Raw genomic sequence first — 27,769 nt, forward strand, 5'->3', positions numbered from 1 at the left:
ACAGAGAAAAGATCCCTGCGTTATTCAGGGCTATTGAGAGAAGGGAAATTAGATAGCAGGTACCGAGAGAAAGCCCGAGCATGTGTGTTATGTATTTAAATGGAATCGAGGTTTCTTCAAAGCCTCGTTGGTTATTTTTTTTTTTTTTTTTTACGGTTTAGGGGATTTCTTTGGCTTTGGTGTATTTTTTTTTCCTCCAGAAGGCTGCAGTTGCAAAGGTAAGATTCTTAACGAAAATGATCAAACAGCTACTCTTGTCGCAGCGGGAGAGGAAGAGGGTAGGAGAGGCTGAACGCCACATACGCGACACGAGCAATAGCCGAGCTTACTGGGGCTAACAGGAGGAGGAAAGTCAAGGTAGAAACCAAACAAAAACAAATAAAAGCACACAATCTAGAGAGCTTAGATATTTAATGTATTGTCACAGGAGACAGATTGCCCAGAACAAAGTAAACACAGAGGAGGACGCACGATGCAGGGTGCTCGGGCAGCGGTGCCGAGGGTTCAACGCTTCCTCGCCGTGTTCCCCAGCCCGCAGCTTGGGCTGGACACGGCCTCTGCTCGGGGCTTAACGTGCCAAGGGGACTTCTCTTCAGGGAACACAGTAAATAATAAATACAAAGACAAGTCAAGAAATTTGCTATTGTATCTTCTTAATTCCTTTCCTCATTAGCTCAACTGTAAACTAACCTTTTTTCTTCTGTTAAGATTTTCCCCCTGTAACTGCCATATTGCCATATCACGTTCTTGTTCCACTGTCATTTCAAGAACTTATCCCCCTCACAGTCCGAGAACCAATTTTGTCACTTTAAGCCCCAAACCTGCCAACACACGTGCTGACAGCTTTCCTGAAGTTGTGACTACAAACGTCGGTAGGGAGCACAGGCAGGGTTTGTGCTGCTTCAGGAGAAAACGCAAGTGAAGCCCAGCACTCCTCCACCTTTAGAGAAACCCTGCTCCGCCAGCTGCTCAGACTGAAAGCAGCTCCTCACAGCAAGGCTTCAGCAATCCCCCACTCCCTCCTGCTGCACAAAGGGAACCGATCCACCTGGAGCATCGCACCGCATTGCAGGCACTTCTCTTCCAGGAGCGCATACTCTCGATTTTCATCCTCTGCTTTACATGGGCGCAGTAACCTCTCTCCAGGCTAAAACCCACATAAAGCAGTTACAGGTTGAAGAACATGCAGGAACAGCAAAATAAAACCAGCATTTCTGACATTATTGGGCTGGTGAGTCATCAATTAATTCTTGTTTGTCAGCTCCTATAAAGGCCGAGATCTTCAGAGGCAGCTGGGGCCAGCAGACCCTTGACTGCGCAGGCAGCCGGGCTCGGGCCAGGCTGCCCAGAGGCACAAATGCCTTTCCTCCCCCTTTAGCTGCCAGCAGAGGCAGGAAGGGATTAGAGAGGAACTCCAAGTGACAACATCCTTCCCTCCAGCCCTTCTCCCAGCTCTGACCTCCACCACGAGCCGCCCAGCACAAACCCCAGCAGGGTTTCGGCCGGGCCAGGCACTGCCATCAGTTGTCCCTCCAGGGAGGCGCCTCTTCCACCACGAAAACCTGGGGCTTGGCTTTTGTCCCTGGCATAGGGATCCCTCACAGCTGTGCTCCGGATTCAGAACAGGACCATCAGTCACACATCCAGGAGCCCGTCACTGCAGGCACTAACCCATGCCCAAGCCCTGCGCAACAACAGCTGCAGATCAGGAAGCACCACTGCAGATGAGAGGCAACACAAAACACAGCTTGCTTCAAGCTAGGCACCCTTATTAAAATCCTGTTGGTCAGGATGCAGAGGGAAAACGAGGGATGTATTTGCATTTAATGGCAGGGACCGCATAGTAATTGGTGGTCTCTATACCCAGCCTCACAAATATAACTTGTACTGAACGCACGCTTCATTTCTTTTATTCTTACGTTGGAGTTTTTCTTTTCCTAAGGCAACCCACTGAGCCCTTCCCATGCTTCTCCTTCTCCCCTACCACGAACTCTGTTTGAGAATAGTTTTGCAGAACAGAAGAAAACTGTCCCCTGCTGGAGCCAGCCAGATCGGTCTATTTTCTCTAAAGGTAACAGCATTTAAATATAACAGTAATCTTTCACAAGCAGGAGCTAAGAAAGCTGGTGATCAACAATACCAAAAAAAAAAAAAAAAGTACTTCTCAGGGACCAAGAGTCAAGTCTCTTATACCTGAGAACAGTTTCCACACATGCCCATCGCCTTGGAAATTTAGATCAGCTAAAAAAGCCCCACCACATGGGGAAGGGAGCTTTTCTGGGGCTAAGTGGGATCAGAGGCAAAGTGCTCAGAAGTCCCGTTAAGAAAGCAGCAGCCTCTTGATGTTTAAGTGGCTTAAAGCTTTTGGGAAGCAGGCTCCGAGTACATTGGTGACCCGGGGTGCTACTGGAAAATTGTGCTTCTGGTGCTTAAGTTTTCCTAGAGCCACCAGCTTCTAAGTTACAGGATAGCTTCTGAGCAATAAAACCTCACGTTGAGCAGCTTGAGTTTTCCCGTAGCTAATTATCAAAAGCCAATGTTGGCAAGGAGCATTACGTGCTTATCCAGCGGAGTCAATAAGAGATTGCTCATTTGTGCACATTTTGAAAGGGCAACCCCGTCTGCCTCGCCTGTCTTTCACTGTTATATTTAAATACATTAATATTTTAATCTTCTAAAAGCAAAAGCAATTTATCTCTTCTTTAAAAATAAATAAGGTGGGGAATGCGATCATTTTTAGACAGCGGTATCTAGAGAAACATTTTAACGCAGATGCAGACACGCTTCAATACCCCTAAAGCATACAGAAAGTCAGATCCAAAGTCACGCAGGACTAACAATTCCGGATGCCCAAACTCACACCTTTCACAAGGAGCCAGGCTTTTAAAAGATAAACCTGCAACCACGAACTAATCTCTTGAGAAGACAGGAACAGATCGACTTCCATCACTTCAAAGAAATAGTTCCTCCCGTGTTTTACAATAAGAGAGATAAATAATAATAATAATAACAATAGAGACAGAAAGAGACAGACAGACATCTGGGTTATGTTCTAAATGTAATTAGAAGCCTGACAACAGGACAGAATAATGTCAAACAAATTACAAGCAATGTGTTTTCATTCACAGGGTGACAAGTCAACAGGCAGTCAGTTAATTTTAAGACTGATTATGTACCAACTCCTTAAACAAGATAAACACACTCACACACACGGAAAGCAACAGGGAGTCCAAACACACCATCGATTTCCCTTTGGGTAAGGCTGAACATCGCAGTTGTATGCGAGAAATAACGAGAGAGAACATTTTAGGAGTTTTGTTTGTTTTAAAAGCAGTTGCCATTCCCTTCAGGGTGCCCAAGCCACCGTGCTTCAGAGCCCAGGCTTGGGGCTGCTGCACATCCCCAGCACGCACCGAACACTGACACAAGCTGCGTAGGAGAAAATCACGCATAAAGGCGCTATGGGGCACAGCTCCCACGGACAGTCCCACCTGATGTGATAACTTTGGGGAAGAAAAGCAGCAGGGTCCTGAGCAAAGATCTTTGGAGAGCAGCACCCTGACACTGTGTCAGGTGGCTCCAGGCACTGCACAGAGGCAGGGAAGGGCTCTGCCACATGAGCCCTCTCGGGGGCTTTTGCACATCTGCTCTTTTGTTTTGTTTTGTTTTCCCCCGCTTTGGTTCCCCCCTAGCCCATCAGGGTAGTGAGATGCAGCCCCTCATGAGCAGAAGGGAACCTGCTAGTTGGCAACTGCATGCATTTGATGGTGGTTTTGCCTTTTTTTTTTTTAAAAAGCAATCTTAATTTATCAAGTAGCAAAGGGGGAAGACGCCCAGCTCAGGCAGCTGGGAACAAGCAGTTGCAGAGGGCATCTTTTCTATTTTCTTGCAGTGATAAGAACTCCCTATTTGTTTGAATGATGGTGGCTTCACGGGAACACCAATGCAGAGCCAAAAGACGACAGCTGTGACGTAAATAGAGGAAAAAGCAAACAGACTCGGTACTACGCGTTAAGGCAGCAACGGGACACGATGGTGGAGACGCCAGGCTGCAGGGAGAAACAATGCAGCAAGACAGAATGACAGATGAAAAAAGAAAGGTTACAAAAGCAGAACAGACTAGAAAGGCACTTATAGGATAATAATCCTTGCCTCTGTTTCTAATTATATCTGTAATACTTAAAGCTGAAAGGATTTTAGAAGGCCAATTTACTTTTCGTCCTCTGTGCCATTTTCTGTTGGCGTTTGCCCCAAATGCCTGAAGACAAATGGTTGGTTTCAGCATCTGCTAACACACGTGTGCAGCTGGGGTGAAACACTTCCCAGGAAACTCCGCAAGGGATGGAGCCAAACCGGGGATGGACACAGCCCCAGCAGACCAGGACAGGGCAGGAGGCGAGGGGTGGGCACAGGGCTGCAATGCATAGCACTGGATGGCAGCACTCACTGCACGGGGTGGTAGGAAAAGGAGCCACTGCCTGGGGCATGCTAACCACCTGCAACAGTCTCCAGATTTCTCGAGGATTTTAAAAAGGGCACAGGTTTATTAGTGGAGGGCTGGTAACATTTCCCCACTGCTCTGTCTCAGCTTTCAAGTCTGGCTTGCATAGCGTTCCCTGGTCAACAAAGCCCACAGGGCAGGCACCAAAGCAAGCACAAGAAGAGAAGCATCCCTGGGGGTTGAAATCCTCCCACTGTGGCCAGGGCAAGCTGGGCAGCCCCCATCAGATGTGTCCCTGTCCTCAAGCCTGCCCATGGAAATGCAAACCCAGCAATGCCACTGCAGCGACTCTGGGCACCTTCTGGTGATGGTCTTAAACCAGAAAACTGTGGAACAGCACTGGACTGTAAGTTAGACATCAGCTCAAAAACACTGCGTACTGGATTAACCAAGTAGAGATAAAAATTGTAATCGCAGAGCTATTCGGAGCAGAGTGCTCTGGAGAGGAAGCCGTACTTAGCTTATCTCCTCGCAAGCAGTAGCACTTCGGTTTCATCTGGAGCGTTGTCACTGTAAAGAGACGCAGCGCTCTGAGAATTTTAATGCCTTATGCCCCGCTTCAAGAAATCGACCCAAGTTTCAGAACACCAAAGCCTGTCCCAACAAGCAATCAGGACAAACCATCATAACTAGAAACATTTAAAATTTGGAAATGCACAAACATAATGAAAAATGCAGCAACACTGCCAGTACACTGAGAATTAAACACTGCTATCCGGAGGGAAGGGGAGCATCTCTACGCTCACTATTTGCTGCATGATTCACCTGAATCTCTCTGCTAATTAGCGTTTTCTACCAGAAGTAGGGGGAAGGGAAAGACTTTTGGAAAAGAAAAACTACACCAGAGATGTTGTTATAACAGTTCTGAATATTTCCAGTAATGCTTCAGATGCTGCAGTGAGAGATCTTACCCAACAGCTTTTGGAAACAAGGCAGTAATATTTGTCATCATCACCTTCCCCAGCTCAGTATGCTGAAAGCTGAACAGAGAAAAAACAGACAGCCTTGGAACAGTTAAATGTTTGGGGGGGGTTGTTTTGGCTTATTACTGATAACTGAACCAAACCAGAAAAACAGTCTGAGGGGACAGGCTGTGTGCACCGCACTAGACCTTGTCCCACAGCAAAGATAAACACACTTTTGCAAAAGGAAGAAACTGTTCCAACATATTGAGCAGACATTGTTGAGATTTCTAAAATTATCTTTCCGACTGCCGAGCCTGAATCCCGTACTCCTTACAAACAGCACTGCCCGAGACTCGTCCCCCCGCAACACAACGCAGCATCCCCACGGCCTGCCCGCGCCGAGAGGCTCGGTACATCAAGGACGTACCTGCTCCTGGAGAGGGTTCTTCCAGGTGCTCTTTTCTTAACCAGAAGCTTATGAACAAAGGGCCCCACTTCTCCCCCAGGCAGCCACGGGTCAGATCCCAAACTGAGGACAGATCGGAGCCAGCACGAAGCCCGCGTGGAGCCGGAATAGCACGAGGGGCCCAAACCAGCCAGCCACTTCCCAGAGCCACAGGGAAAGGCACTGGCGCTACCGCGTTGCACTTGCAATTATTTTAAGCAATCAGCTTTAGAAAAACACTAATAAATAAGGTTCATTACTCCTTTCGTGTAACAGTACAACTTGTACTTAACCTTCCTGTCACTAAAGAAATATTACATTTAAGAAAGCATCACAGTATCAATTTAACAACTGAGCAAACAATACCTTCACGCTGTTATGCCTGTTGACCTTTGATTTACAGCTACATTTTTGTCAGGTTTCTTTTTTTTTTCTCCCCCCTCTTTTTAAATTAAGATGCTTATATCCTGACAGGTAACAAAGTTCACTCTATTAAATTAACATCTGCCATGAATAGTGCACTATCAGAGAGTCAAACATTTACAAAGCATCGAAAACAGGTGACTGAGCATTGAACGGTCTTCCTCTGTATAGGTTAAGAAATGAAAAGCCAGTCAACACCTGGAAGCTAAACACATTTTGCACACATTTTTGGTCTGTGAACAATGGGCTCCAAACACTTGGCTTTGGGGCTGCCGCCAGAGGAGCCCAGCAGGACGGCGCAGGCTCCTCGCCCTGCTGAGGTGACCAGGCCGGACGCGTCATCAGCCTCACGTGTAGAGCACTGACTGGTCTTCCACGGCAATTTTGATTAAAATAAAGTTTTCGAGAGCAGTCCTTCTCCTTCCCCAGCCCCAGAGGAAGCTTTACACAGGGTTCCTGGAGACTAATCCTACCCTCTTTGCCTTTTTAAGATGGAAGAAAGAAGTTCAGCACTTTCTTACGCTACATGAGCGGGGGTATTAGCAGAAACCAGTCCGTAGCTCGTATGGCCTTGGCTTCCCTGCTGGTTAGAGCGTATGTGCTGGGTGTAAAAAGTTGTATTTCTTTGTGTGAATCCTTGTAGCTCGCTGCTACCATACGCAAGTGCCCACTGTCACTTCTGCACCATTTAAAAAGGGCAAAGGAAATGAAATGATGAAGTTATCCTCCTAAAACAAGCGCTTTTTTTGTGCTAAGGCCTTCAGTGAAAGGAATACAAAATGCGATTGCAACAAGAGCTCGGATTGCTGCTTTAGACTCTAATGGCTTCATAACAGTAATTAAGGCTTCTTCCTGACTTCATAACTATGCCATAATGCATTTATCAAAAGCGTATTACCACAATGGACACATTCACTCTTTCTGCAATATTCTGCAGCTCCCTTTGGACACTATCAGTAAATAAAATCTTATGTGGTCCAATTAAAGAAAGCATAAATCCAAATCATTTCTCTGTGGCTATCTTTGTTTTGAATGCGCTGCTCTGTCAAATTTCTAAAGGGAAAAATGTGCAAGCATTTTGAATATAAAAAAAAATTCCCCAGAACAACTCCAGGATGCTGAGTCTTTCTTTTCCTAAGAGCCATAGGAAGGAAGGAGGAGCATTACTCAGGAGCTTTGTTTTTATCACAGAAGGAGAGGTTTTGACAGCAGAGACTATTGTCAAGTGCATTTGGACTCACGTCAAGTTTCTGCCTTGACAAATTGGACTGGGAGCCCTCTCACAGTGAAAGTGCACAAGAGAACCTAACACGCAACGCAGAGCCATTTCTCCACTCCAGTGAGCAGCAGAAGGGAATTACAGACCTCTCCCCCCCTCCAATTCCCTCCAGCGGGCTGCAACAAGCGCAGCAGAGCAGCAGCGCTCCGCAGGGACCTGCTCACGTGCGTGCGTCCTCCCACCAGCCCCTTGCCCACGCAAACCCCACTATTTTATTGTGGGGAACACACATCGCTGCTGCCAGCTGAGCTGCAGGAGAAGCGGCACATGTGTGAAGCTCACACTGTGTAATGACTGCTACCAAAAGTGCAAATGCAAGTGGGTGAGTATTGGCATGAACTATGCTGAATGTAGCTAAAATTAGGGCTGGCAATATGGAGAATCCATAATATCCTCTGCACCTGGGTAGCTCAGGGGACTCGAGCCCAAACATGCTTTAACTGAAGGCTGAAGGGAGGGGAAAAAGAGGGAAGATGCAAAATACACATGACCTTCCTCACCGTTTTTTTTCCTCCCCAGCAGAAGAGATTTTGCATTAGCCATCCTGCAGAAACAACAGCTAGGGTGGAGATATTTGGGAACACATTACCATTTCTTTGAGCAAACGAGAGATATTTTAAACCTAAGTGGTACTCAGTTCCAGCAGCAATTCTCAGTCCTTGAGATACTCTTTTTGCTATATGCTTCTCCCACATCTCTCTACCACTACCCTAGGAAAAATTTGGCAATTTGTTCAAATATAGATCAATTATTATTGAGTACTCAAGCCAGAAGTAGCAAAACCCACTCCACATAAGGGAAGCAGAGTACTTAGCATCCCTTACTAGTTAACCTGTGTTGGGTGCAGAAGGTTTTACACCGAGGAGCTCTGACTGCTCCTTGGTGCAGGGACAGCTGTGGGCAGGAACCAGACCAGGCCTCTTCACAGTGTAGTTCTGCTCCTCTAAATTTAGTACTCTATGCAAAAACCAGCACCGCATTTCCCTAGCAGCACCCGAGAGGTGAGGCACAGCAGCACGCAGAGGAGCTCTTTGTCTTTTTTTTTGCTCTGCGTTGTGAGGGAGAAGGGTTGGATCTGTCAAGAAACCTTCTAGAAACCCTGGGGGTGAAAGGAGAGAGTACTAGAACTGGCTGCAGCAAATGAAAAGCGTAATTCAAAATACTGACATGTGCTTCACCAAGGTGAAGTTCTATTAACTACATAGGAAGGAGCTGCACCAACCTCTATTTAAAGAAAAAATAAAACCCTAAAAAAATAAAAGCCCAGCATTATCCAGGGGCTGTTCCTGAGGCCACCAGCCAGAAACTGACTACCATGCTTTCATTCAATAAGGTACTGCCACAACAAAATTACCTCTTGGTGCTAATGGAGTCTTAGTTATAAACCACCTCTTTGAATAAGAGGAAAAAAAAAAAAGCACTTATCAAGGAATTTACTACAGATTTCCTTTAATAAGTCCTACCCCCCATTCAGTGTTTCCCAACAGGAGCTGGCCTACCAACTATCATCACCAGTAATTCTTCCCCACCAGGGAGACAGTAAAATAAAGAAATTCAGACCATACAAATGCAGCTTTCATCTTGGGAGAAAGTTATTAGGGGCCTTCTCACTGCCTGGCTGACGTCTGTACCCACCGCTGGCCGTTTCCTTCTCCATTAACTGCTTGCAGAGGTAGAAAGGAAGAAATGCTGAACACGTAAGGCACAGTCAGAGACTCAAGATATACATACTCATTTAGCTTTATTTATAGTAGCAATTATTTTAGTTAGCTTTATTTACACTAAGAATAATAGGCCCAAAGGCTCCTGGCAAAAGCATCCTGCTAGGGCAGCTGGCTAAGTTGCCATCGGGCTGTGCCAGGTATTCCCTGTCCGAATCACCTATTCTTGGCATATCCCACAAAAAAAAAAAAAGGACAAAAAAAGATTCCCCTCTAATTTCCCAGAGCTCCTGACAGTTCCTACCTGCTTGGGCTGCTCTCTGCCAGCTCCATGTCGCTGCCAGCCCAGATCTCTTGGCCAGTGCCCTACTTCGAGAGCGCGTGCAGGGCAGCCAGCCTGCAGAAACCCCGCAGAGCTATCAGTAGGGCCACGCAGGGAACGCACCGACAGGTTCCTATCCAGAGCTCAAAATGCCTGGAAACCCCCTTTATTTCACACTTTTGCAGCAGGTGGTGATGGAGCACGTCGTGCACCCTGGGGCTGCACTTGCGGCGGGGCGAACACGCGTAGCCTCCCAGGTACAGACAAGAGCTAGACAGCAGCTGCGTGGCACGATGAAGCGCCTGAGGAAAGGAGCACTGCCCATCCTACAACCCTTCTGCAGAGCTCTCACACCACCAGGACATCACACTGCTGCAGAGAAGCAGCCTGGACAAAGCCAGGCTGCTCGATTCAGGCTCCAGTGCGCCCATGGGGACAGAGGCAGAAGCAGCAGCCCTGGGCCAAGAGCTGGCAGGGCAGGGAATAACATCGGTTTTTCCTCAAGCAAAGCCCAGCCTGGCAACTTTTGTTCCACTCTCCTTCAAATACATAAACACACTCTTCATAAGGAGTTTACCAAGAATAAAGAAACTAACTCTAATAAAGTTTTATTGCTTCCTACACCCGCTCCTCAGGGAAGGACCAGCAAAACTTTGCAAGCAGCCCTAGCAAGAGTCTCAGATTATGCTGGGACCCATCTACAGTGGAAAAATAGATTCCTGCTGATATGCTGGCAGTTGGAAGTGTCAAACATATTCAAGATATGTTTAGCCCCAAACCAGAGAGGAAAAAAAAAAAAAAAAACCTTCACCCTCACTTGTAAGCTGGTCACACCCTTGAGTTTCCAAGAGCTCGTAAAATCCTCACAATCCCTTTGGAAAGTAACCACAGGCTGCCCTGCGGCCACGGAAGCGCAAGGTTTTGCGAGAGGAAGGGAAGCCGCAAGGAACTGGGTATTGAAGGGCAGGCAAAGAGCACAAATTCATGTCAGGGCCCAGCTACAGACACAAAGGAGTAGAAATCAGAAGGGTTTCTGCCCCTTATATCCACAAGGCACTTTATGCATAGAAAAGCACAGCGCTTTATTTATACAGAAGCCTTCTTTTCAGCCTGCACCACTTAGCTATCCATTATCAACCCCAAAACAACAGGGCACAGGAGACTACTTTAATGAACAGCACGAGCAGGAAACACAGAGATGTGGAGCAAGATTTAAAGCTCAAATGATTCAGGCTCTGTATTTTACAGGAGGTCATTCCCTGGGCCTTTATACTTCATTTATCAAATTACATTTGAATTGGAATCAGGATGACTGCACAAGAAACCATAATGCACCTTTCCCCTTCAAAAAGGGGAAATAAACACTTTATTTTCAAAGCATTTTGCACCAGAGGATTTCGGAGTCCTTCCCTGCCACCGTGCTTCGTAAAACCACGGCGGCAGCCGGCTGCTTACCTGCGGACGGCCGTCAGAGGTGCCAAGAAGTGCTCTGCCCGGGGTGGCCGGCATCTCACAGCCAGTGCTCAGCCCCTGTCTGAGCCACTTACCCGAGCTGCTGCCTGTAACGGCTGGCATCTCACAGCCATAGTATTTTCCTACTGCTTCCACTCCTCAACACCCCGGTGTTTGCTCACGAGCCGTCCCATCACGAACGAACACACTGCGGCTCCACGGCAGTGGAATTTCTGCGGAAAGTCATGGAGAGCAGCGCTGGCTTGCCAGCCACCTGCACCACCTCCCCCTTTAACTCCAACCCAGAGGCATGTTACAATTGCATTATTCCTGCTAAATAAAATTATTTTCCCCTGTTCCAAGACATAAAACAACCGCGTTATTATAGTCATAGCTACCGTGATTTAATAATTTGAACAAAAGACACACACAATGATAGGAGCATATTAAGTAGCCCAGCACTTCATTACAGCTGGAACCAGCATTTATGATCCCCGAAACCAAAGATGGTCTTGAAAATTATGTGCCCAAATGCGTCACTTCAAAATTACAACTTAATCATATAATATTCAGCGCAGAGCTTTAAAAAAACGCTGATCGCCTTTTGTTTTTTTCCAGGGTGAAGAAAAGCCCTGAGATAATAAATCATTTAATGCATCGGTGGAAGCAGATTACTTACGAAACAGGATTTGCAATGCAAAAAGTGAATCATGAAGCATCACCTTCACACTTCACCCTTCCTCACGCACGGCTGCTGAAGGCTGCCTTCCCAGCTCGCCCACTGCCTCCCACGGCGGGTCAGGGATGGGGCCAGCAGCCCATTTCTCCAGCATCCCTCTGCACAAAAGGGTTTGTCACGCTCTCGGAGCCACGCGAGGAACGAGCCGAAACGCAAGCCAGCCACCCCAAATCCCCAAGTGCCACGAAAGCCCTAGGCCAGCTGTACGGAGAAGTTAATCTAGCAGAACGCTTCGGGCACTTAGCTACAGCCCAAATCCCATTCTTCGCCAAGACCGAGGACAATATGTTATTAACTGAAGTTTAATTATATCCACAAACACACATTTCTAGCTGAGGCACACAACCACAGCTCCGTAGATTTGTTTGCTCTTCTAGTGGTCCCATTAAGAAATTAGTTTTGTGTTCACTTTCGTAGTCCAGAACACGCATTTATCTGGTATTCAATTTGCTCCTGTTTTGTTTCCATAGGAATTTCATTGGTTTCATATTAATTAAATTATGTCAGCAACAGACAACACTTTGCAAAGGACCCCCTAATCAGTGGCTAATAAGGGCGGGCTGTGACGCAGCATTTGTGTAAAATTGGTAAGATTATTTTCAAAAGACAAAGCACAGTCTCAAAGAACACGCTGCCGTCTCCCCACCTATCAAGCACAGAAATTAAGTAGATCTTAATTATTACGTTTGCAATGCTTTGGATAAGGTGCGATCGATTTCCAACCGGTATCACTCCGTGTAGGAAGAAGAATGGGGCTGCTCGTAATCTACGGACGATGCATTTTGCTTTTAGGAGAAGATCTGCAGGAAGGATGAGTCAGCAGCAGACACCTAGCCAGGTCTCCAGAGCCAAGCAACAACTCTACAGGAGCCTCAGCGCGGAAGCCTTCCCGCTCCGAAAGACCCGAGTGTAAGAAAATCGCGTTGACAGGCTGCCCACTCTCCCCCAAACAACCCGATAACCCAGCTGCCACAGGGGCAAGGCGACTAGCTCGGCATGTTTTCTATCTTCCCACACATCTTTCAAGTGCATCGAGTGCATGTGCGAGCAAAGAGCGCGCGCTCCCTTCTAAGGGAGGGGGCAGAATTCAATTAATGACACCGATCTTCAAAAGTCAGCGGAGACCGCACAAATGGCTCATTCGGGAAATTTTTCTTTCTGAAAGCTTCCGTGCACCATAATAAAGCAACCGTCGCAGGCATTCATTTATTAATACAGAAAGATTTATTTATGAGAGATCTGCAATCAGCTTAACCTCTGAAAGCGCAGCCTGATGTAGCTTAGCCCCTGGCTAGAGTTTCTCGGCTGCTTTTACGTCAGGAAGCGGCGCCCATTAGCTCCGGGGTGAGCTGAGCACAGCCCAGGCGACACGCGGGCACTCGCTCGACTCGAGGCCGCCAAAGGCGGCGGGCACCCGGGCTCTGCTGCAATGCTGGGCTCCGACAGGGCGGAGGGACAGCAGGCAAGGAGAGCTAGGAGGTGGCACAGCCTTCACGAATGCCGTGGTGCAAGCCCTGGAAGCTAGAGAATGCTGGCTGCTTTCCCTTAAAGGCTGCTAACGTGAGGCTACATTACCCAAACCCTGCCCTCGTGCTAGAGGCAGGCCGCTCTCAGCTGGTCGCAGCACGGAACAGGCGGCACCTGCACATCACCAGGCCTCTGCCGGGCACAACGCTGCCAGAGCTACCGGCAGCAGGAGGTTTGGCAACGATAGAGCCACTTTATTCCAAGCAACAGTACGATTAAGTTAACTTTTATTCACGATATTAGCTAGCTTACATTTAAGAGCAAGAGAACGGCACTGGGAGTTACTTTGATTCGTAACAGGCAGCTACTAAGAAGTGAGGAGGGAAGTTTTCCCAATTTTTATTTTATTTTTATTTTTTGGAGATGTTCTTCCATCATTTCACAAAGCCCAAGGAGTCAGTAAAAGCACACTTTAGGTCCTTAAGGAAGCAGATCCACATACCACCTCAACAATCTCATGAAAGAGACAAGCCCAAATGAAAGCATTGTCTATTTCCCAAGTATCTGGACCCCAGCCTTCCTCATCTTGGCTTTTATCGCTAGCAAACAGCCCCGGTGATAACGGTGAGGCTGAGGACAGCTGCCTAGAGAGGCGGCAGGGACTGCTGAACACAGTACGAACTCAAACACAAGCCTCACCACATCAAATTCAAAAGCCAGAGCAGTTTTTCCGCCCGTGGTAGCCCAGGACCGTAATTTTCCTTCCTGCCTTCCACCTCCTGAACTTCCTGCCATCCTGTTTGGGGAACTCCTCCGTCCCTGGCCACGAAGGGCAGAAAGCAGCCATCACACAGGCGTGAGCGCTCCGCAGCCCTTCCAGCGCACCCAGAGGACTGGGCCAGCCCCTCCAAGTTATCGCAGTCGGGCTCTGCAGGGCAGCAGTGCCCTACACACCACGGCTCTGCCAAGGGACACCCTCCCTGCCCCGCTGCTCCTGGCTCCGCACAACGCAGGCGCTGGTACCGGGCCAAGACTGAGCATCCGTGTCCTCAGAAGGCAAGGGGAGGGAGAGAACTGCTCAGCGCTGCCTCTGAGAGAAGAGAGCCAACAATTACAGTGGATGACATCTTTGCATGTAAAAAACCTTTGAGATGTTAATGTTTGTCAGCCCCAGCTCTGCATCTCCCCCAGAGCCTGTCCCCTGAGCCCCAGGAAAAAGCAGCAGGGTGCTCAAAGCAATGGGGAGCACGGGCCAAAAGGGTGACATGAAACGAAAAATGGCTCAAGAAGCTTGTTCCACATGCAGAGGAAATTACTGGGATAGACAGAAAGTAGTACTGATAAAGTCCACCTGAAAGAAGAGCATGAAACAACTGCCTAAGAGGCGTCACGGTCACCACAGCTGCTGGCTCCACAAGCCACAGGGATGCCCTTGGCCGCTGCTGATGGGGCAGCAAAAGGGACAAGAGGGCTCAAAAATCCTTGAAGGGTTAGCAGCTGGGGGGCAGTCAGCTCCCAAGGGCTTGGGAGACCCTAAACCACCCCAACAGGAGCATCTCTGCCCACATCCCCTGCTCCCACCTCACGCGGTAGCTCCTCACCAGCGGCTGATTAAAGCTTGCGCTGACATCTGAGGACTCAGAGGCAAATCGAAAACCCTACACTTCTTAATCTGATTCATGCTTTTTTAATGACTGGAGTTGGTATCATGCGGAAAGCATCTTTTGCAAGACAGTACTTTGACCACTGCTGTTCATAAATATAAAAAGACTTGCTAATGCTTTGCTAAACTCCTCACAGAAGTATTTATATCAGCACCCCTCTATTTTTTCCAGCAATAATCTAATTCATGTGCCTCTTATCTTAGCTATGAAACAGAATGTTAAATCCAAGATCACAGCTCATTTAGATGAATGGGATTGGGCACATCCAGCAAATCATTCCTGCTGTGACATTTCTACTATTGACAGAGTTATTTCCAGACCCAGCGTGGGCAGGGAACTGGGAGGACTCGCACACTTCAGCACAGTCCCTGCCCCTCTTTGAGGTTAAACAGGAACAGCCAAATTTTCAGAAGGGCCTGTACCTGGGTCTGGGCACGTGTTAATAAGCGTTCTGGCAGCCTTTCCCAGAAATAACCTTCAGCAGTTACCTAGAAACATAATCCATCAAAATAAACCTCATCAAAAAAAAAAAAAAGAACTTTTCAGTGGTAGATTGCATTCGAGCTATATACAGAAGAATTAGTACCCAAACTAGAGCCATTGATCAAGGAAATGGAGCAAATTAATTTCAAGATTATTTTCTTAGACAGTTCATATATAATCACAAACAGTGCTGGCTGAAAGCTTCCCTTCCATCATTCTTTGTTACTCGACCTCAGTCCTTAAGAGCAAACCCAAACCCCAAAGGACCTGAGAGCACCCAGGGGAACCTCAGCACCTGGTAGGTGATGGCCTGAAGCGAGCCTATTGCTCTGGAGCTTAATGCCCAAATTGTTGAGAGCAGATTAACCCATCTAGTCGAGTAAACCGAAAGTTCTCCTTCAGCATAGGGCCATTCCCCTTTTCTCTAGGGCTCCTTCCCCACGTTCCTTTCTAATCTGAATAAATATGGTATTTGCATCTCCCTCCTCTTACCCTCTTTTTTTTCATATAAAAAAAAGGCAAACACGACTGCTGGGATGATGCAGATACAGCATGAAGATTTTCTTCAGATCCTCGGAGCGCTCCTGATCTGCATATTGATTTTTAGTCATCATTCTTCACAAACAAACTGGATACGCAGGAGGGTTTGTCAGTCGATCTGCTGGAGCAGCTTTCTGCCTGCTCACAGCCAGCGGTGCCGGGCACGGGGAGTGAAGCAGACTCACCGTGGCAGTAGGCTCTGCAGTACGAGAAGTGGCGCTTTTTGGATCACTTCCACTTGAAGCTTTCGAGCCGACACGCAGTCAGAAGTGGTCGCAGCCGGTCAGCCGCACCCGTCACAGCGCTTTCAGCACTAGGGTTATCTCACTGATAACCTGCAGGCACCCCGGGGACAGCCGAGCCACGTGCACATCCCCACGCTGATGTTTCACGGGACATAAACCAAACTTGGCTGCAGCACGCGATTTCCCAGCATCGCTCCCGAGCACTGCGCGAGACGTGCTCTGCTCGGTCTTCAGCAGGGAAACCAGCACTGATTTAGGGGAGCAGACGTGCTTCGTATACAGATGCAACACAACTGCTTGCTAATACCATTAACAGCTGTACACCTTCCTAAGAACCAGATTTTGAGCCAAAGGAAGCACACCTCACTATTAAGACAAGGATCTCTGTACCACATGCTGCAGAAATTAAGTTATTCCTAAATCAGGGAGCTGGTACTCCACCAAGACCCACCACGGGTGGTCTGCTTCTAGGAATTTAACTGCTGTGGGCCAGTCAAAAAGACGCACGATCTCAGGATTTCCGTACATTCTCTTACTCGGGTAGAATTCACGCTCTAACCCTTCTCTGCAATAAGCACTTACTGGCTCTGGATACACGGCCAGCCCCTGCTGCCCGTCCGTCGGCTCGGAGGGAGGTGTGGTGGCTCCACCTATCTAAAGTCCTAGGGCGGGTTCTGCTCAAGTCTATGGAGTTTTGCTTCTGGCCTCAGTAGCAGTGCAATAAGACTCTAAACAATAACGTAGGGCAACCTGAAATGAGTGCAAGAAACCAGTACTAGGAAAGAGAAGCTCCAAGGAGCACAGTTTCTGCAAATAAGGGTGTTTTCTATGCAATAACAAGTTAACATCCCTCTTATCTGCGTAACACCAAACATCCTTTGCTTCCCAAAGGCTTTAAGGCAGCAGTTTTCAGTTACCTTTCCCCCACCTCTACCTCCCCTGGCATTACTGCTCTTCCTGGGAAGCCTGCTGGCAGCCCCTGGGAGGTCTCACTGGAAACTGTGAATTAAATACTTGGTTGTCCTGGCTCTTTCACAGTTAGAAGGACATTTAACAAGTTAAACCCACATTTATTTCCGTCTTACCAGCAGAGTTTTGGATGACTAATCAAAAGACTGAATATATTCTGAAGATCTAATTCCCCCTTCACTATTTATACTAGTCAATGTCACTTTGACACGATGCTGGCTTTCGACTGCAGCAAACTTTCCCACTTAACAGCCCCATAAAACGAATGTGCTCTTACAAGCAGACAGAAGTGCTTTTCGCTCCATCTCTCCCTCTCCCGAGTCAGCTCCAACTGTCACCAAAACCACAGTAAGCATTTTCCTTCTTGGGAACTCTGTGTTCTTGCAGTAATATTCAGTGGACCAGAAGAGTCTGGCATCAGAAAAATATCTGATTTCTTGGACTAACTGCCAGAGAACCTGTCTTGGCCAGATAGTTATTACTACCAAGAACTAAAAATTCAGCTGAGTAGGTTAAAGACGCCCTCGGCAACTAATACTGGCATTGCAAACAGTGATCAAGCATTCAGCCACTGCAGATACAGCTTCGGGGCCTATGACTGCTCCTTAAAGAGCGTTTCTTCCTGCAGTTTTTTGTAAACGTGAGCAAAGTGTTCACTTTGTAAGTTAGTGTAAAGATGTGCAGAACTCCCAGCCGTGAATCGCTACCCCTACTTCAGTAAAAAGAAAAGCAGTCAATAGCTGTGCAAGAACCTTTCACATTTTTTTTTTTATCTGTTTTCAGATTCGAACTGGTATTTTGGCTTAAATCAGACTAAGCATTTAAATCAAGATTGAATTTATTATATTCTTGTGCAGTTTGTAGCACCTTAGAGCTACCTTGAAGTACCGACCCTGGGAGCATCCTGCACATCTTCCCCTGCAGGGAAGAGAGCTGCCGCGCTCAGATGGCGAACAGCTTGCCCATGCGTCCTTTGGCTGTGGCAGGGACCGCTACCTCTGGGCAGCGCTAAGGAATAAGAAATAACTGGCTTGTAGGAGTCAGAACAGATACAAACTGGCTTCCTAAAAATCTGCTCAAGGCAAGTTTCTCCCAGATCATTTCAACCATGTTTTCACGTCCCGAAGACTGCGCTTGTGTGTTGGAAAAGATGGAAACCATCTCTGAAAACTTCCCAGCAAGTCATGTCTCCACCCTGATCTGTCTCTCTAAGGAGCCTTCAATCACTTCATGAACCATCCCTTTCTACCATGCCGCTAAGGCATCATGAAAGCGAGTCTGCAAGCACGTGTCCTGCTGCCTGTCCCCTTCAGGAAGGGTCCTACCCCACTTCACGGGAAGGCTGCCATTGGGAATTTTATCACAAATTACATAGCACCTCCTCTGTGCTATGCCCAGGACAACCTTCTCTACAGAGCTTTTCCATGAGGGGTCGTTCATCAGGTCTTATTTTTTTAAAAAAGAATCTGGGCCAAGTCATCCCTGCTGTAGCTTTAATGACGTCAATGAGCTACAGCAGGGGTGAAATTGGGCCATTATTTTTTTTTTATGTCCATATGTCACGTGCCCATTAAAGAAAAAAATGCAAAAGAAGATCAAGCAAGAAGAGTTATTGAATCAAAAGACTATCCTGTGCAAAGATTAACATCTAGATGTGGAAAGTTTCTCTTTTGTTCCTGCTGTGCATTTCTGAATGTAATAGTTTATGGAAAAAGAAATACTTCTGTAGTGTCAAGGTAAATGCAAGCTCTGTAGTGACAAATTATATTCACATTTTATATCCTGTTTTGATAAAAGTAACAAAAAAATCTTTACCAGGAAAAGGCTCTTCAAAACTCAACAGAAGAAGTGACACAGTTGCCAGTAACTCTTCATTTCTCCCCGGTAAGCCAACATTAATCATACTCTGCATACCACCAGCCAGTAATAAAGGCCGCTGGACCTTGTTTTGAGCTCATTTCTTAGTAAAACCTAACCAGGATTGTACAAATGTCAAAATCAAAAAATATGAAACAGAAGTCTAAACCTAAGCAGTGTTTTCTGTGAACGCTCAAAGCCTTGAACACCAACGTGGAAAGGAACACAGCTGGGGAGACCAAGCCCACCAGATGTAGGGCACCAGGCGTGAAACGCAGCCGTAGCAGCCACCGCAACCCATCTGCCTGCTGCCAATCGGGGCAGAATCGCAAACCGCACCGCGTGCCTGGAGCGGGTGTGCGCGATGTATTTTCCACTGACCGTGCCCCAGACCATCGGGTCCTGCCCCGGGCTGTCAGCAACGACTCAGACCGGCCAAACCACAAGATGCATCACAGCCAGCGAGACCCACGGGCAGAAATTCTCAGGCCCGTATTTAAAAGCCCACTTTACTCACATGCTCAAAGGTCACTTAACATATTAATGCTGTTCACTCATGATGAACAGCAGTAAAATTACTCACCAATATGCTTACAGAGTCCTGTCAATATGCCTTTAAAGCTAGGCAATTTTTTCGGAAGCATCCAGGAACAGCACCAGATCACAGGAGCGTGGTGTCCAGAACCTCTCCCTTGTAGGTGACTTTTCATTCAAAGCTTAATAGGAGATTCCTCTGAAATGCTTGACTCTAATTCTCCAACTCTCAGCTTTACTCAAAGACTGTCTTTCTTTTTCTCCAACTGCTTTCACTTACAATAATGAGTTGTTTTCCTCACAATAAACCAGAACAATTTGGGATTTTGCTTTTTTTGATCCCTTACCCCCCCACACCATTCCAGCACCGGAATCAAAATAACTTGAGATGGAGAACGTGTGACCTCCCAAGCCTTTATTTACAGTATCACAAACCACAAGGGAAGGATCTGTCCGAGTTTTCCAGCTGGAATGGGAACAGCAGGGAGAAACGTGCTCTCGCTTTTGCAGCCGTGATATTTAACACATCACAGGGAAGGAGGATGGGGAAGGGGAGGAGAATTAGAAGCACGTAACGATGCCATGGAAATATTGGATGAAGAGGTCTCAGTCAGGCATGTAGGTTCATGTGATTACATCCTATCAACCCAGAAATAAACAGCTTTATGCATGCAAATATAATTACAAAGCCATTCTGACACATTTAATGGTGCTGCTTCTTGACTTCTCTGTTACACAAGATCTGAAGATACAGAAGCCTTCTGGACCTCACCAGCCCTGAATTTTTATTAGATCTCTAATGATCTCTCTTCATGCTGCCACCCCCCAAACTGCTACAACAAAGCCTTCATCAAAAACAAGCAGCCTAGAAGCAGTGGAATCTGCCTCAGCTATTTAAACAGCGCAGACAAACACGAGCGAACGAGGTTTAGGTCTATAGAAAGTTACTTGCAGCAGGAAACCGTCAGTTTGTGGTTAGAGCCACACCAGTGTTACAGCTCTTTCCTCCCAGTTAAATACGCATGTCCAAACAGTTCCTCACGTCTAGGGCTTCTATTATAAAAAGGAAGAAAATGACCGAGAAAAAAAAAAAGAAAACCCACCCTAGATCCACCAGAAATTTCACATCAGACCATTCAGGAGAGTACCTTTTTTTAATAGGGATATTTCTGTGCCTTTCCAAATATTTACGACCTGGACTGTCAGGTCTAACTCAGCTCACCTGTAACCACCTCCTACCCGTACAAGGCCCCCAGTCCCCCTCCCTGACCTGCTAGCAGCCTGGCCCCATAACATGTGCCACCCTAACCCGTAACCTTTACACACTGAGGTACGGGAACACCGCGCTTGTAGTGCTGTTATGCTGCCAAACAGGGTTGCCCTCCTTGCCGGTACGGCAGCAGCGTTCACCCAGCTTTCTGAAGTGTTATCACCTCGATCTAACTGTACAGTGTTTTGCAGTATGCAAAGGATCCAACTTGATGACAGATTGCACAGAATTCAGTCGGTTTCCTTAAAGCCAGCCCTCACAAGGGGTACTACTGTCATGTCACAGGTCATGCACCAAGGCCCCCGACAAGCACAGGGCAGAGAAAAAGTAAAATTTTGCCCCAGTTTGTCTCCACGTAGAAGGGTACAGGGCTCTGGGAGAGGAAAGCCAGGCTCTGCCTCTTCTGACGGGGAGGCACTCACTCATCCCATCCAGCTTCTGCTCTTGCAGGAAGGGAGGAGACAGAGGCAGTGCAGTGTCCCTGACAGCTGGAGGCAGGATGCTGAGGGATGGTGCAGGCGCCTCCACGGCTGCATCAGCGCCCTCCACCTCCCCTTATCATGCTGCTTCCACAAGCCGGCTTCTCGCTGCGGTCCCACAGCCACGATAGGAGCATCACAGGCGTTCAGACCCTGCTCTGCCTTTCTGCTTGTGCCAGGGATTCAGGTCACTTCCCTGGTTTTTGAAATAATTCCATGCAAAATACTCCCAGGGATGAATTCCAGAGGACCGTCCTCCCGTTATTTTTGCTGGGTCCTGCTTCAAAGCCTCCGGGCTGCACTGGGACGCTGACAGAATGCTACAGCATTTTCCTGCGCTGTGGAGATTGTTATTCAGCCCTTTGTTTTCACGAATGCTGCATTCCCTCATGACGTTTAAAACCCATTTTTCTTATGTTCCTCACCTGCCAATCCAGGGACATTACTTGCTCTCCAGCGATGCAAGCGGCACGGATTCGTTTCGCTGGGAACAACACTGAAGGCACTTTCCCCTCACCTGCCCAGGCTCTCAACAACCACTCGGGCACCTCTTGGAGAGGAAGATCAGCCCTGCGGAGTGCTGAGTCCTTCCGGCAAGTGAAAAGTGCCATGCCACAGTCCCAAAGCAAAGCGAACCTTAAACATCGCTAAGGATTAAGGTTCTTTGCTGTTGCCGTTAATACAGAGAAATGCTCTCCTCTACAACACCCTACAGGGGAGCAAGGGTACATCGAGTGATCTATGGCAAGGGAGGCATAGTTTTTGAGACAGAGATGTCCTCCCTCAGCACGGGAGCACAAATTCACATGGCAATTAATGCCACTACATCAACTCCTCTGGTAAAGCTGCTGACAGCGGCGTCTGTTCCCGGAGAGACCTGTCCACAGCTCCACCACAGGGCTGCAGTGGGCAGAAGAGAAGCTGCCGAGCTCTCTCAAGAGAAAATTAGGTATCCCACCGAGGGACAAGCTGCAGCATTGTGAGCAGCCTACTCGAGCCAGCCCTGGGCTCTGCTGATGCTAAGAGAGGCTTCAGGAAGGGAATCAACACGGGGAAGGGTAATGAATTCACTGGGAGCCAATTTGCTGACAGGAGATAATTAAAGTATTCAAGTGACCCTTAATTTTCAAGGATTTCAGGTATTGCATGTTAATACAAAGCCAGTGTCACTGTGGTTTCAGCATAACTGCTGCAACTCAGAAACGCGTTTTCAATTTCTCTGGATTTCCTCAGTCTGATGTGTGAGCAGTCTCAGATCCAAACTCATTTACCCCTTCTCTGCTCTTCCCTGCAACCCATTACTCTTACACCAAAAGTTGGGAATTTTGAGTTTTAGCATCCTGCAGCAAAACTGGAAAATTGCTACATCACCATGTCACTGCAAAGAGAAACCTTTGGTGGAGTTAACAGTTAAAAACACTTTTTGACAGAGGGGAAGAAAATAAGTGGCAAGAAACTCAATGGAGGAAAGTAAGACGCAGAACTACCCATTCTGCTAGTCTAAAGGCTGACACCCCACCTACTGAAAAAAATTCCTGTTCAGCCACTAATTTTGTGCACAGATTTAGGAGTGTGATACACATTTCTAGAACTCACACAAAGGAGGTTTAGTGAGAGCTGGAGACGCACACAGTGAACCCACAAGCAATACTTCAGAGGTTAGAGCACAAGGGAGTAGCAGGTACATACATTCATAAAAAGAAAAAAAACTCTTAAGATTTACTTCTCAAAAAAAAAGAACACACATGGTACTCACTTCCCCATCTACACTCTACTATGGAAGATTTGCATGGCAATCCTCTTGAAACATAAAGCAAGTTAGAAGTTCGGACATGGGGAAAAAAAAAGGGAGGTAGAAATTAACAGCAACGTTATGGCAGCACCAGAGGCTGCATGCTGTTTATTTCAGTACAAATAAAATGCAATAAGGTTAAGTGTTGTGTTTGGTGTTTTTTTTCGGGGGGGAGACCCACAAAATATTTAAGTACACACACAAAGTTTATGTTAATTGCACATCCTGCACAGCCATTTCCCCTTTTGATCTATTTATTTGAAAGATTTAGAACAAACAAGAACACTGACTGAGCAGAAAAAGGTGGGGAGCGTGAGTTTTCCTCAAAAAGAGGTTTATCACCAACACATGTCTACGTAATTTAAGCCAACCATGTCCTGTAACTGCCAAGCCCTTCTCAAAGGCAACTCGTACAGCCATTCTTCCAGACTCCATTTTATCACGTTTCCCCTCGGCGCATATTCAAGTGGAACCCAAGCTAAGGTTAATCCCCTCTCTCGCCAGCAAGCTAGTATCCACCAGCCTCATTACCATTCTCCCTAGTAACATGTAAATGTTTTCTTTTTCTAGTATAGGAGAGAAAGAACAGCCATCCAGCTGAACTGCCAGAACCTACCTTCTGCAAAAAATCTCTCTAGATGCTTCTGAATGCAGGAGGGAGCAAAGACAGCAGTGCTGGAAAAGGATGTCACTGTTGGTCCACATGTGTCAACATCCTAAAGAAAGATAAAGCACAGTTGCTTAACTGCTTTGCCCATGGGAAATCAACAGCAAGAATAAAGCTGCATTATTTTCACAGTTATACCATGCTAATGGCTCCTATGCAAACAACATACAGCTACAACATTTTATAATTGCACATCAGAGTTGCTCTGCAGACATCCCTCCGGTATGTCAGAAATTCAATACGTGATGGTAGGCGGCAATGAGCACCTCAGGGATTTAAAGTGCGTTCCAAGCTATGAGTCATCGCCATCTCTAACTCATGGAAATTTAAAAAAAAAGAAAAGAAAAAAGAGAAGAAAAACACACACACACCGCACTGACCACTCGTTTGCTCTCTCTGCACAATATCACAGCTTCCCCCCAAAGCACTTCCCTTTTAAGTAGCTTTTTGTGAATGCTTTTCACGAAGGGGAAACCACCACAGACCTCACTCCAGAGGAAAATTAAAAAAAATAATAATCATTAAAATCAAAAAAAAAGAAAAAAAATCAACACAGCAGCATTCTTCCAGACAGCTCCCCGGGGAGCGGGCAGGATCCCACGTCCCAGCAGCGGAACCGGAGACGGAGCTGCCTCCGCAGCCACCCCCAGTCCTCTCGCCGCGGCGGGGCCAGGCCCGCGGGACGGCAAGGGCAGGGTAGGAAGGAGCAGCACCCACACAGCTCAGAGCTGAGAGACGCCAGGCCGAGGTGGCCCCTTACGCCTCGTCTCGCCGCCACCGGCTTCCCTTCAGGGCTGCTTTTGTCAGGGGAGCCGAGGGGCTCTCGCATGATTTGCCTCGCCGGGCCGGGCAGCACGCTGCTTCTCTGCAGGGTTCCTCCAGGCAGAGTCCCGTCGTTACCAGCAACCTCAGGGAACTATTTTTAATGCTGCTTTTACAGCATCTGGCGAGCACTTCGGGTCACACACGCACACATGCGCTCCCCCCTCTTAAATCCTCCCAAGGACGTTCAAGATCCTTTAGGTCTTCTTAATTTCCTCGGCCTTTATTTCTGCCTTCGGTCTTGTCCTCGGTCCCTCTGCCCCCGCTGTCACCCAGGTGGGGGGAAGGGAAGCAGGACAAGGGACCGGAGCACCTGCAGCCTCCCCCTGATGCCAGGGGGCCACAATATTCCTGTCCATTTTGAGGACGGGCGCAGCCATCCCTCCTGACAGCAGGAGCTGTGGTTTGCACTACAACATGCAAATCCGGGTCCGCACGCAGGCAAAAAGGCCTGGACTTGAAATGCCAACAAGAACAAGGCCTCTTCCCTTCCCTCGCACACTCCACGGGGAGAAAAGCGGTGCTAGCACGGCCAGGGACCAGCTGAGTACCTCTCAGTGCAACCCCTCTGCTGGGACCCAGATCCAACCTGTAAGACCAGCACCCAGAGACAAAGGGTTACAAAAAAATATAACACCAGCACACTGCTTCGTGAACCAAAGGACCTGGAACCTTTGGAAAACACGGGTACCTTTAGCTGTGACACCCCGCCTCAGTCAACAGATTTAGGTCTCATCAAGACTTAAAAAAAATAACGTAAAAAGTGGGATTGCTCTTTACGCTTGTACCTTCCTGCACAGCAACGCCAAAAAATAAAAGTGCTCGCACGGGTCAGATTCATCCTGGAGGAAGAGCAAGCATGAGTAACATTTCGGGACCATTAATCTCAGAGATCTCACCAAGAGCAAGCAGCCAGACAGCTTAAAAATATATTTAGTCCACAAATGCTTATTAACGTCATTTGCTGATTCACAGCTGAGCCAGTCGCACGGGGCCCAAACGGCGCTTCTGCTTTCCCAGCCCGGGCAAAAAATAAAATAAAAAACATTGAAATGGCTGGACATCAAGTGGCTGAACCTCCAAACCTTCTGCAATGCAACTATTAGCTCACGCACACAGCACGGAGGCAATACTCACACCACACGATGATATTAAAGGACTTCCTTAGCTTTGTCAGGCACTTCGGAAGGTGGAAACACCAAGTATTGCCCGCCAAGCTATCCAGGATGGCCTGCAAATCAACGCTGGCAATCGCACGGCCAACGATGCGGCGTCACACGCTCACTAGATGGCCGCAGTGCTGGGTTACACAGATGAATTTGTCTTCCGTCCCTTCACTGACTGCAGTTCTTCCCCAACACTAATGTGGTCCAGAGCAGATCACATTTAAAACTGACTCTGCAGGCTTACAACAAGACAACCAGTGAATAATTACTATTCTTAAAATTATACCTTGAAATCAACTTAAGAACTACTTGACAGAAGATTTGGTAGATACAAACCTCTGTAAGGCAGGTTTCAGGTCCGCTCTTTGGGGCGGACATAAACCCGCTGAATTCTCATGGAATTCCCAAGTCAAAAAAATTTCGAAATGGAAGTTTAGAAGGGTTTATTCCCCTACTAGTATACGTGATGCAATGATTTAAAGCCCAAAGGATTTTTTTTCCCTAAATCACTTATTCAAATCTGTACGATGGAGATATATTTAAATATAAAATTTTATTCTCGCTTTGCATTTGAACTTGTGCTTTCCTGGAGAAGAGTTTAGTCAAATTCTTCATTTTAACCACTCTAACACACCGATCTGTAAATAAACAGGAATCCTCACACTCCTTTTCTTTTTTAAGAGGATTAATTACATTCACAAGGTTTTACAGACCAACATACATCTAGCCAGATCGGGTCTTCCTATTTTTACTGTTTCACAATAATTCACTCCTCAGCTGCATCAGGATTTGCTAATGTCCATTCCACGCTTGCCTTCACCAGGTAGACAAGTTTATAAAGACGCTGGATACGCCAGAGAATATCCTCCCAAAGGGCACATCCACCGCACCGTACGGTTAAACAGCTATTTTATTTACACGGTGCCAGCCCAGAGCCTCATCTCAGCGGCTCTGCAAAGCAAAGTGCACTTCTCGGAACGAGCAGGGGCGTGTAAGAACAGGTTTCGGTGTTCAGTTGACCCATCACGGGGACGACCCTGAAGGTCTCACCACGCGGCTACACAAAACTGCACGGGCGGCCACGAAACCTCCTCAGTTTTCAAGCAAAGCCATCTTCCTACCTGCTTCAGCCTTTCTCGTTTCGGGGTTGGGTTTCTTCCCTTTTTTGGAGGTTGGGGAAGGATGACAAACTTTCTTATTTTCAGTGACAGCGAGTCTGAAATGATTACTCCAAACAGAAAGAGCTCTCTATGCACTTGCTGACTGTACCGAAATCAAAAGTGATTAAAAGCAAAGCATTTCGGAGCAACAGAAACCGAAACTACACCCTTTGGAAAAATGTAAACACCAGCATTTTCTCTACAGTAAACACTGAAAGGAACAGATAATGAATGGAGCCTAGGACATTATGACACAGATACACACCTCCTTTTTCTGGAATAATCACACAGAATTCACCTTCATTGCATGCCCAAGTCAGCACTTTTTAAACCCACTGCAGCTTGCAGAGGCCTTGCTGATGCTATTCTTACTTTTATTTTTAGGCATGAGAACAGCTTACCAACTCAAAATTTAAACTTAAGTGTTATGCTTAAATCTTAAAATTAAATAGTAAGGCCCTTATAGATCAGTAGTAGTTAACCCTGCCCACATTTCAGACACATGTAGTGGTACGTGGTAATCAAATACAAATTAAAACTGCTTCTGCTCCATAACTGCACTTCTGAAACCCAGGGGACCTCGGGTCCCTGTTAAACAGGGGGCACGGTTGTCCAAAGCAACCGAATAAAACCATTTAGAAGTGCAAGTTAACGCAAGAGTTCCCAAAAAAGCTAGAAAAGTATTGTTATTCCGGGTCATCAGCAGAAGAGGATCATTACAGGCTTCCTCCCTTCGGGCAAGCTTCTCTCCAAGGAAGTCCTGGGGAGCTGGGGTGGCTCGGAGCTGAACCCACAGCGATCACATCTGGCCCTGGAGCAGCCCCATGCACGCCACATGAGGGAAGTGAAAGATGCAGCTGTCGGCAGACAGATTCACATGAAAATGCACTGTGCGAGAAGGATGAGGTGCCACCCAGCAGGCGGCAA

The 27,769-nt window shown here is 47.2% G+C and overlaps 1 protein-coding gene across 11 annotated transcripts in view; it reads right to left on the minus strand.

Moving 5' to 3' along the window:
- The window catches only part of PITPNM2 (phosphatidylinositol transfer protein membrane associated 2), a 132,862-nt gene that overhangs the window by 94,180 nt on the left and 10,913 nt on the right, over window positions 1-27,769 (minus strand). For 10 of the 11 annotated variants that reach the window (XM_066979225.1, XM_066979227.1, XM_066979221.1 and 7 more), the window contains exon 2: window positions 23,644-23,743. The exons of the other annotated variant lie outside the window; for it this stretch is intronic. The gene's annotated coding sequence lies outside the window, so the exon portion shown is untranslated. The remainder of the gene's footprint in view (window positions 1-23,643; window positions 23,744-27,769) is intronic. 11 annotated transcript variants of the gene reach the window in all.

This window comes from Anser cygnoides, chromosome 17, assembly GCF_040182565.1.
Source record: "Anser cygnoides isolate HZ-2024a breed goose chromosome 17, Taihu_goose_T2T_genome, whole genome shotgun sequence".
Classification (NCBI taxonomy): Eukaryota; Metazoa; Chordata; class Aves; order Anseriformes; family Anatidae; genus Anser; species Anser cygnoides.